Genomic DNA, 10,000 nt, shown 5'->3' with positions numbered 1-10,000 from the left:
CAGAGCTGTGGGGACTGAGCAAAGCTGTTCTTCACTGTAGAATCTGTACATTTGTTTGCCATCAAGAAATTTCTCGGTGTAGATATATGTACTCCGAATGATTTGGTACATGGGGAAACTAACACGTACCCTGTTTACTTCAACTCTGCTGCTCAGTGTATTCGCTTCCGGCTTAAGTTGTTAGAAATGGAAGAATTTCGGTTACCCCATAAAGCTTAGAGAAAGTTGTTTGAACTAGACAGTAGAGGGAAAAAAACTGGGTATCAGATATACGTGTTTGTTTGTTTGAGTACGGTTGAGTCTTGACCTGCGAAGATCCCTTCCTTCTATTAAGAAAGGGTGAATACCGTAGTCGCACCTTCTCGCCACGTTAATGTGGGTGTTTCCTCAGGGGGACACGGTGCAGGTTGTTTCAACCGACGCGGCACGGGAGCGAGCAACTGGCGCTATATCAAAACTAGATCTCGGCCTCTCCAATCAAGGAAAGCCGCAGCTAGACCAGTCTAGCATGGAGAGGGATGGGCTCCGCCATGCTTTTCTGCTCAAGACTCACCGCATGAATGACGACCACTACTCAACCCATACCGGCTCGGTCGTCACCCGAGTCAACAAGGACCGCGCCTTCCATTGCAAACCAGGGTGGAGGTGACAAATGTGCTACTGGTGGACCACACAACAACAAGCTCCGGGCCAGGAACAACATCTCTATTGGCACGTGGAATGTCAGAACACTAAGGACGCCAGGAAAATTGGAAGAACTGACACATGCAATGAACAAAATTAATATCGCTGGCACATCCTAGGACTCTGTGAAACACGATGGAAAAACATCGGTGAAATACCCACACTTGAAGGCCACAGACTATTTTACAGTGGTAGAGAGGACAAACACGAACATGGAGTAGGGTTCCTGATCCACAAAGACATTGTTAACACTGTCATGGGCTGCCGACCAATATCCAGCAGGCTCACTACCATCCGCCTGAGGGCATCCCCATTCAACATCACCATCATACAAGCATATGCTCCAACATCTGATCACAGCGATGATGAAGTTGAGGAGTTCTACGAACAACTACAAGAAACCCTTGATCAGACACCAAAGAAAGACATCATAGTAGTACAAGGTGACTGGAACGCCAAGATCGGAGAAGACGCCTACAACACTTGGAAGGGCACATGTGGACGATATGGTAACAACGCTACAAATGAAAGAGGTTAGAGACTCCTGGAATTTGCCTGCTTCAACAACCTGAAGATAACAAACACATTTGGACCACACAAAGCATCCAGAAGATGGACATGGCACAGCCCTGGAGGAGATCACCACAACCAAATAGACTACATCATGGTAAAGAAGCGTTTCCAGTCTAGCGTGAACATTGCCAAGACAAGAAGTTTCCCAGGAGCTGACATTGCAAGTGACCACGACTTGGTAATGATGACCTTCAAACTCCAACTGAAGAAAACAAGGAAACAAAGCTTCTCAAGACTGAAGTTCGACCTGGAAAAATTGAAAGATCCTGAAGTACAAGAGGCATTCCAAGCCATGATTGGTGGGAAATTCGCGCCACTCATCACTCTCGATGCAGATGACGCCGACCTGGATACACTCGTAAGCGACTTCAACGCAGCTGTAACTGAAACAGCCCAAACAACTCTTGGAAAACAACGCATCAGAAAGAAGCCCTGGGTCACGGACGACATCCTACAGCTGTGTGACAAACGTAGAGACCTGAAAAAGAAAAAGAATGAAGAAGAAGGGGCAAAACAGTACAAAGCAGTTAACACCGAAATCAAGAGAAGCATGAAGAAGGCAAGGGAGAATTGGATTGAAGGAAAATGCCAGGACATAGAGGAAAACCTGACAAGAAACAACAGCAAGAAAGCCTACCAAGTTGTGAAAGAACTTACCAACACAAGGCAAGGTAGAACTATGTCCAACATCCAGACCAAGGATGGAAAATGTCTAACAGAAGAACAAGACATCCTAAAGCGATGGACAGAATACTGCTCAGAGCTATACAACATACAGACCACAGGTGATCCAGCAATACTGAATGTTCCACCAGCCACTGATAACAGTAATCACCCCATACTCCGTGAAGAAATAGAGGCAGCAATAGCATCGCTGAAAAAAGGGAAATCGGCAGGAGTGGACAACATCCCATCAGAACTGGTCCAAGCAGGGGGTGAAGTTATGATAGATGTGCTACTGAAAATCTGCAACAAGATCTGGCAAACAGGGGAATGGCCCACACCGTGGACACAATCACTGATCATCACCCTCCCCAAAAAGGGCAACCTCCAGCAGTGTCAAAACTACCGCACCATCAGCTTGATTAGTCATCCCAGCAAAGTCATGTTGAAGATCCTGCTTAACAGACTGAAACCACAAGCAGAAAACATCATTGCTGAAGAACAGGCAGGTTTCAGACCAGGAAGGAGCACAACTGAACAAATCTTCAACTTGAGGTTGCTATGTGAGAGGTACCATCAACACCAACAAGACCTCTACCACGTCTTCATTGATTTTAAGAAGGCATTTGACAGGGTCTGGCATGCAGCTTTGTGGGCTACCATGAATCTGTACAACATCAACGCCAACCTGATCAGACTGATACAGCACCTCTATGACAAAGCCACCAGCGCCGTCTACCTCAACAATAGCATCGGGGACTGGTTCAGAACCACAGTCGGAGTGAGACAAGGCTGTCTACTCTCCCCAACACTCTTCAACATCTTCTTAGAAAGAATAATGACTGACGCACTGGAAGAGCATGTAGGAACAGTCAGCATAGGCGGCAGAACAATCACAAACCTACGTTTTGCCGACGACATTGATGGACTGGCTGGAAAAGAAGAAGAACTGGCAAGCCTGGTCAAACATCTAGACAAAGCCTCCACATCGTATGGAATGCAAATCAGTGCGGAGAAAACCAAACTGATGACTAACAACACCAACGGCATCAGCACTGACATCAAAGTCAACGACGAAAAGCTTAAAACAGTCCACAGCTTCAAATATCTGGGAGCAATCGTGTCAGATGAAGGATCTAAACCAGAAGTACTCTCGAGAATTGCCCAAACAACAATGGCACTCAACAAGCTGAACACCATCTGGAACAACAAAAACATCGCTCTCAGCTCAAAAATCAGACTGATGCGTTCCCTGGTTATATCAATATTGCTCTACGCCTGCGAGACTTGGACCCTGACTGCAGACATCGAGAGAAGAATCCAAGCTGTCGAGATGAGATGCTTTCGTAGACTACTTGGCATCTCCTACAGAGACCACATCACTAACACGGAAGTGAAGAACAGAATCAAGCAAAGTATTGGACCCTACGAAGACCTTCTGTCCATAGTGAAAAAACGCAAACTTAGGTGGTATGGACACATCTCCCGATCATCTGGTCTTGCCAAAACGTTCCTGCAAGGCACCGTACAAGGAGGCAGAAGGAGAGGACGGCAGAAGAAGAGATGGGAAGACAACATCCGGGGGTGGACAGGCTTGACGCTCGGTGACGCCCTGAGGAAATCAGAAAACCGTGAAGAGTGGAGAGGGGTGGTGGCCAGGTCAGCAGCGGTGCCCCAACGGTCTGAACCCAGACTACGGGAGAGGTGAAGGTGAAGGTGAAGGTGAGGTGACGTTTGGTTGAACCAGGGTGTTGGTAACATAAATGGATTTACCAATGTTTTTAGACAGCGTTTGATTGATTGTCGATGGCAGAAATGGCATGATCATATTCAAGGTAGTGAAAGATTTAGCATGTATAGAAGATTTTGCAATACACATAATATAAAACTTTAATTTATGCTCAATATAGATAAACATTTAAGATGTATAACCACAAACTTTAGGTTAGGTGTATGTGATGTGGCTGTACATTATTATAGATACAGAGAACGTAATGAAAGATCTGATTTGTCCATTGTGTAAAACATTTAAAAAAAGATGAATTACATTTTGTTTTATGCTGCCCAGTACTTAGTAAGATTAGACTAAAGTTTATTCCACACAAGTATTACCAATATGCGTGTGCCTTTAAGTTAAGTCTTCTGATGTCATCCACGAGACAACGTGACCCGCATAATCTCTCATGTTTCTTATATAAAGCGTTCAAACTTAGAGAAACTGTCATCTCGTAGTCGGGTCATGAACTATTGTTTCTCATGTCAAGTGTTATTTTGTTGAATTTTATTCTTGAATGTTTTGTAACATTATTTGTTCACTTACCCCTTCATGAGGGGCCATGGCCTGATGAATAAACCATTCGCATTCTCTCTCTCTGACAGGAATTACAGAATGTTTGGCGAGAGACAAACAAGTAACCAGGCACACAAACAAGACAAAGTCTATCTCTCTATGTTTGTGTGTGTGTGTGCGTGTGTGTGTGTGTGTGTGTGTGTGTGTGTGTGTGCGTGCGTGCGTGCGTGCGTGCGTGCGTGCGTGCGTGTGTGTGTGTGTGTGTGTGTGTGTGTGCACGTGCATGTACTTGTGTGTATTACCTGATGTGATTGTTTTCTTTACTACCGTGTTGTTAGTCAGTTTACTTCTGTGCGTGTATACGTGTGGCTGTTCCTAAGTACTTCTGTGCGTGTATACGTGTGGCTGTTCCTAAGTACTTCTGTGTGTGTACGTGTGGCTGTTCCTAAGTGCTTCTGTGTGTGTACGTGTGGCTGTTTCCTAAGTGCTTCTGTGGGTGGGGGGGGGGGGGGGGGGGGGGGGTGTAAATCAGGCGTGGAAGGCTATGTCTTGTTGCTGACAGATTTCAGTTTCAGTTTCTCAAGGAGGCGTCACTTCTATCGGACAAATCCATATACGCAACACCCCATCTGCTAGGCAGACGCCCGACCAGTATTGTTACCCAGACCTTGAGTGCATGCCTGTTATAGTTGTGTACATGATCATCAGAGTGGATTTCTTCCACACAATTTTGCCAGAGGACAACACTCTCCCCGCTGTGAGTTCTTTATCGCTGCGCCAAGTGCGTGCTGTACATGGGGCCTCTAGTTATTGTCTCATCCCAATGACTACAAGTTTGATTTCTGCCACCCCCACCCCCCTGGCAAACTTGGCAGAGTAAGGGTGAGTGCGGGAATAGAACCCAGACATCCATGGACATTTCACTGACAGACGAGCACCTTACTCCTTATGCCACCTTCATCCTTGTAAGATGCTGTAAGACTGACGTCACTGAAGTGATGATGTGTCAGAGAGAAGGACAAGGTAGAGGTGTATCACAGTGATGATGTGTCAGAGAGAAGGACAAGGTAGAGGTGTATCACAGTGATGATGTGTCAGACAGAAGGACAAGGTAGAGGTGTATCACAGTGATGATGTCTCGGAGAGAAGGACAAGGTAGAGGTGTATCACAGTGATGATGTGTCAGAGAGAAGGACAAGGTAGAGGTGTATCACAGTGATGATGTGTCAGAGAGAAGGACAAGGTAGAGGTGTATCACAATGATGATGTGTCGGAGAGAAGGACAAGGTAGAGGTGTATCACAGTGATGATGTGTCAGACAGAAGGACAAGGTAGAGGTGTATCACAGTGATGATGTGTCAGAGAGAAGGACAAGGTAGAGGTGTATCACAGTGATGATGTGTCAGAGAGAAGGACAAGGTAGAGGTGTATCACAATGATGATGTGTCGGAGAGAAGGACAAGGTAGAGGTGTATCACAGTGATGATGTGTCAGAGAGAAGGACAAGGTAGAGGTGTATCACAGTGATGATGTGTCAGAGAGAAGGACAAGGTAGAGGTGTATCACAGTGATGATGTGTAGGAGAGAAGGACAAGGTAGAGGTGTATCACAGTGATGATGTGTCAGAGAGGACAAGGTAGACGTGTATCACAGTGATGATGTGTCAGAGAGAAGGACAAGGTAGACGTGTATCACAGTGATGATGTGTCAGAGAGAAGGACAAGGTAGAGGTGTATCACAGTGATGATGTGTCAGAGAGAAGGACAAGGTAGAGGTGTATCACAGTGATGATGTGTCAGAGAGAAGGACAAGGTAGAGGTGTATCACAGTGATGATGTGTCAGAGAGAAGGACAGGGTACAGGTGTATCACAGTGATGATGTGTCAGAGGACAAGGTAGAGGTGTATCACAGTGATGATGTGTCAGACAGAAGGACAAGGTAGAGGTGTATCACAGTGATGATGTGTCAGACAGGACAAGGTAGAGGTGTATCACAGTGATGATGTGTAGGAGAGAAGGACAAGGTAGAGGTGTACCACAGTGATGATGTGTCAGAGAGAAGGACAAGGTAGAGGTGTATCACAGTGATGATGTGTCAGAGAGAAGGACAAGGTAGAGGTGTATCACAGTGATGATGTGTCAGAGAGAAGGACAAGGTAGAGGTGTATCACAGTGATGATGTGTCAGAGGACAAGGTAGAGGTGTATCACAGTGATGATGTGTAGGAGAGAAGGACAAGGTAGAGGTGTATCACAGTGATGATGTGTCAGAGAGAAGGACAAGGTAGAGGTGTATCACAGTGATGATGTGTCAGAGAGAAGGACAAGGTAGAGGTGTATCACAGTGATGATGTGTCAGAGAGAAGGACAAGGTAGAGGTGTATCACAGTGATGATGTGTCAGAGAGAAGGACAAGGTTGAGGTGTATCACAGTGATGATGTGTCAGAGAGAAGGACAAGGTAGAGGTGTATCACAGTGATGATGTGTCAGAGAGAAGGACAAGGTAGAGGTGTATCACAGTGATGATGTGTAGGAGAGAAGGACAAGGTTGAGGTGTATCACAGTGATGATGTGTCAGAGGACAAGGTAGAGGTGTATCACAGTGATGATGTGTAGGAGAGAAGGACAAGGTAGAGGTGTATCACAGTGATGATGTGTCAGAGAGAAGGACAAGGTACAGGTGTATCACAGTGATGATGTGTCAGAGAGAAGGACAAGGTAGAGGTGTATCACAGTGATGATGTGTCAGAGGACAAGGTAGAGGTGTATCACAGTGATGATGTGTCAGACAGAAGGACAAGGTAGAGGTGTATCACAGTGATGATGTGCCAGAGGACAAGGTAGAGGTGTATCACAGTGATGATGTGTCAGACAGAAGGACAAGGTAGAGGTGTATCACAGTGATGATGTGCCAGAGGACAAGGTAGAGGTGTATCACAGTGATGATGTGTCAGAGAGAAGGACAAGGTAGAGGTGTATCACAGTGATGATGTGCCAGAGGACAAGGTACAGGTGTATCACAGTGATGATGTGTCAGAGAGAAGGACAAGGTAGAGGTGTATCACAGTGATGATGTGTCAGAGAGAAGGACAAGGTAGAGGTGTATCACAGTGATGATGTGTCAGACAGAAGGACAAGGTAGAGGTGTATCACAGTGATGATGTGTAGGAGAGAAGGACAAGGTAGAGGTGTATCACAGTGATGATGTGTCAGAGAGAAGGACAAGGTACAGGTGTATCACAGTGATGATGTGTAGAACAGAAGGACAAGGTAGAGGTGTATCACAGTGATGATGTGTAGAACAGAAGGACAAGGTAGAGGTGTATCACAGTGATGATGTGTCAGAGAGAAGGACAAGGTAGAGGTGTATCACAGTGATGATGTGTCAGAGGACAAGGTAGAGGTGTATCACAGTGATGATGTGTAGGAGAGAAGGACAAGGTAGAGGTGTATCACAGTGATGATGTGTCAGAGAGAAGGACAAGGTAGAGGTGTATCACAGTGATGATGTGTCAGAGAGAAGGACAAGGTAGAGGTGTATCACAGTGATGATGTGTCAGAGAGAAGGACAAGGTAGAGGTGTATCACAGTGATGATGTGTCAGAGAGAAGGACAAGGTTGAGGTGTATCACAGTGATGATGTGTCAGAGAGAAGGACAAGGTAGAGGTGTATCACAGTGATGATGTGTCAGAGAGAAGGACAAGGTAGAGGTGTATCACAGTGATGATGTGTAGGAGAGAAGGACAAGGTTGAGGTGTATCACAGTGATGATGTGTCAGAGGACAAGGTAGAGGTGTATCACAGTGATGATGTGTAGGAGAGAAGGACAAGGTAGAGGTGTATCACAGTGATGATGTGTCAGAGAGAAGGACAAGGTACAGGTGTATCACAGTGATGATGTGTCAGAGAGAAGGACAAGGTAGAGGTGTATCACAGTGATGATGTGTCAGAGGACAAGGTAGAGGTGTATCACAGTGATGATGTGTCAGACAGAAGGACAAGGTAGAGGTGTATCACAGTGATGATGTGCCAGAGGACAAGGTAGAGGTGTATCACAGTGATGATGTGTCAGACAGAAGGACAAGGTAGAGGTGTATCACAGTGATGATGTGCCAGAGGACAAGGTAGAGGTGTATCACAGTGATGATGTGTCAGAGAGAAGGACAAGGTAGAGGTGTATCACAGTGATGATGTGCCAGAGGACAAGGTACAGGTGTATCACAGTGATGATGTGTCAGAGAGAAGGACAAGGTAGAGGTGTATCACAGTGATGATGTGTCAGAGAGAAGGACAAGGTAGAGGTGTATCACAGTGATGATGTGTCAGACAGAAGGACAAGGTAGAGGTGTATCACAGTGATGATGTGTAGGAGAGAAGGACAAGGTAGAGGTGTATCACAGTGATGATGTGTCAGAGAGAAGGACAAGGTACAGGTGTATCACAGTGATGATGTGTCAGAGAGAAGGACAAGGTAGAGGTGTATCACAGTGATGATGTGTCAGAGGACAAGGTAGAGGTGTATCACAGTGATGATGTGTAGGAGAGAAGGACAAGGTAGAGGTGTATCACAGTGATGATGTGTCAGAGAGAAGGACAAGGTAGAGGTGTATCACAGTGATGATGTGTCAGAGAGAAGGACAGGGTACAGGTGTATCACAGTGATGATGTGTCAGAGAGAAGGACAAGGTAGAGGTGTATCACAGTGATGATGTGTCAGAGAGAAGGACAAGGTACAGGTGTATCACAGTGATGATGTGTCAGAGAGAAGGACAAGGTAGAGGTGTATCACAGTGATGATGTGTCAGAGAGAAGGACAAGGTAGAGGTGTATCACAGTGATGATGTGTAGAACAGAAGGAGAAGGTAGAGGTGTATCACAGTGATGATGTGTGAGAGAGAAGGACAAGGTAGAGGTGTATCACAGTGATGATGTGTAGGAGAGGACAAGGTTGAGGTGTATCACAGTGATGATGTGTAGAACAGAAGGACAAGGTAGAGGTGTATCACAGTGATGATGTGTAGAACAGAAGGACAAGGTAGAGGTGTATCACAGTGATGATGTGTCAGAGAGAAGCAAGGTTGAGGTGTATCACAGTGATGATGTGTCAGAGAGAAGGACAAGGTAGAGGTGTATCACAGTGATGATGTGTCAGAGAGAAGGACAAGGTAGAGGTGTATCACAGTGATGATGTGTCAGAGAGAAGGACAAGGTAGAGGTGTATCACAGGGATGATGTGTCAGAGAGAAGGACAAGGTAGAGGTGTATCACAGTGATGATGTGTCAGAGAGAAGGACAAGGTAGAGGTGTATCACAGTGATGATGTGTCAGAGAGAAGGACAAGGTAGAGGTGTATCACAGTGATGATGTGTAGAACAGAAGGAAAACCCGAGGAGAGACAGCAAATGGGCCGGGGTTGTCGGGGGGTAGGGTTGGGGGAAGTGGGGTCTTCATCCACAGATACAACTCATCCATTCCACCCACCCGCCCACATAGCTTCCCTCAGCTGAAGGCGCTTTGCTTGGAGATTTCTATCAGGGTGGAGGAACTGTGGAACCAATGAAATCGATCGTTCTATCCACGGAGGAATTCCCCAAGGATTCAATCAGTCTGTCTCCGTCCCCGGTTTTCGTCTGTGTGTCTGTGTGTGTGTGTGTGTGTCTGTCTGTCTGTCGCTTTTTTTTTCTCAATTATCATTCTTGCCCAGAGGGCCAGATGTAAACAAGTACTTTGTGTTTATTCCTTTACCCTCGTAAAATAAAATTTCGTTCGTTCATTAGTTCGTTCTCTCT

The 10,000-nt window shown here is 45.9% G+C and overlaps 1 protein-coding gene across 3 annotated transcripts in view; it reads right to left on the bottom strand.

The window, feature by feature from the left end:
- The window catches only part of LOC143281508 (uncharacterized), a 71,465-nt gene that overhangs the window by 22,792 nt on the left and 38,673 nt on the right, over positions 1-10,000 (bottom strand). The window lies entirely within an intron of this gene.

The sequence above is a fragment of the Babylonia areolata genome, chromosome 4, assembly GCF_041734735.1.
Source record: "Babylonia areolata isolate BAREFJ2019XMU chromosome 4, ASM4173473v1, whole genome shotgun sequence".
Taxonomy (NCBI): Eukaryota; Metazoa; Mollusca; class Gastropoda; order Neogastropoda; family Buccinidae; genus Babylonia; species Babylonia areolata.
The sequence above is the reverse complement of the archived record's forward strand: the minus strand, read 5'-3'. Positions and strand labels throughout refer to the sequence as shown.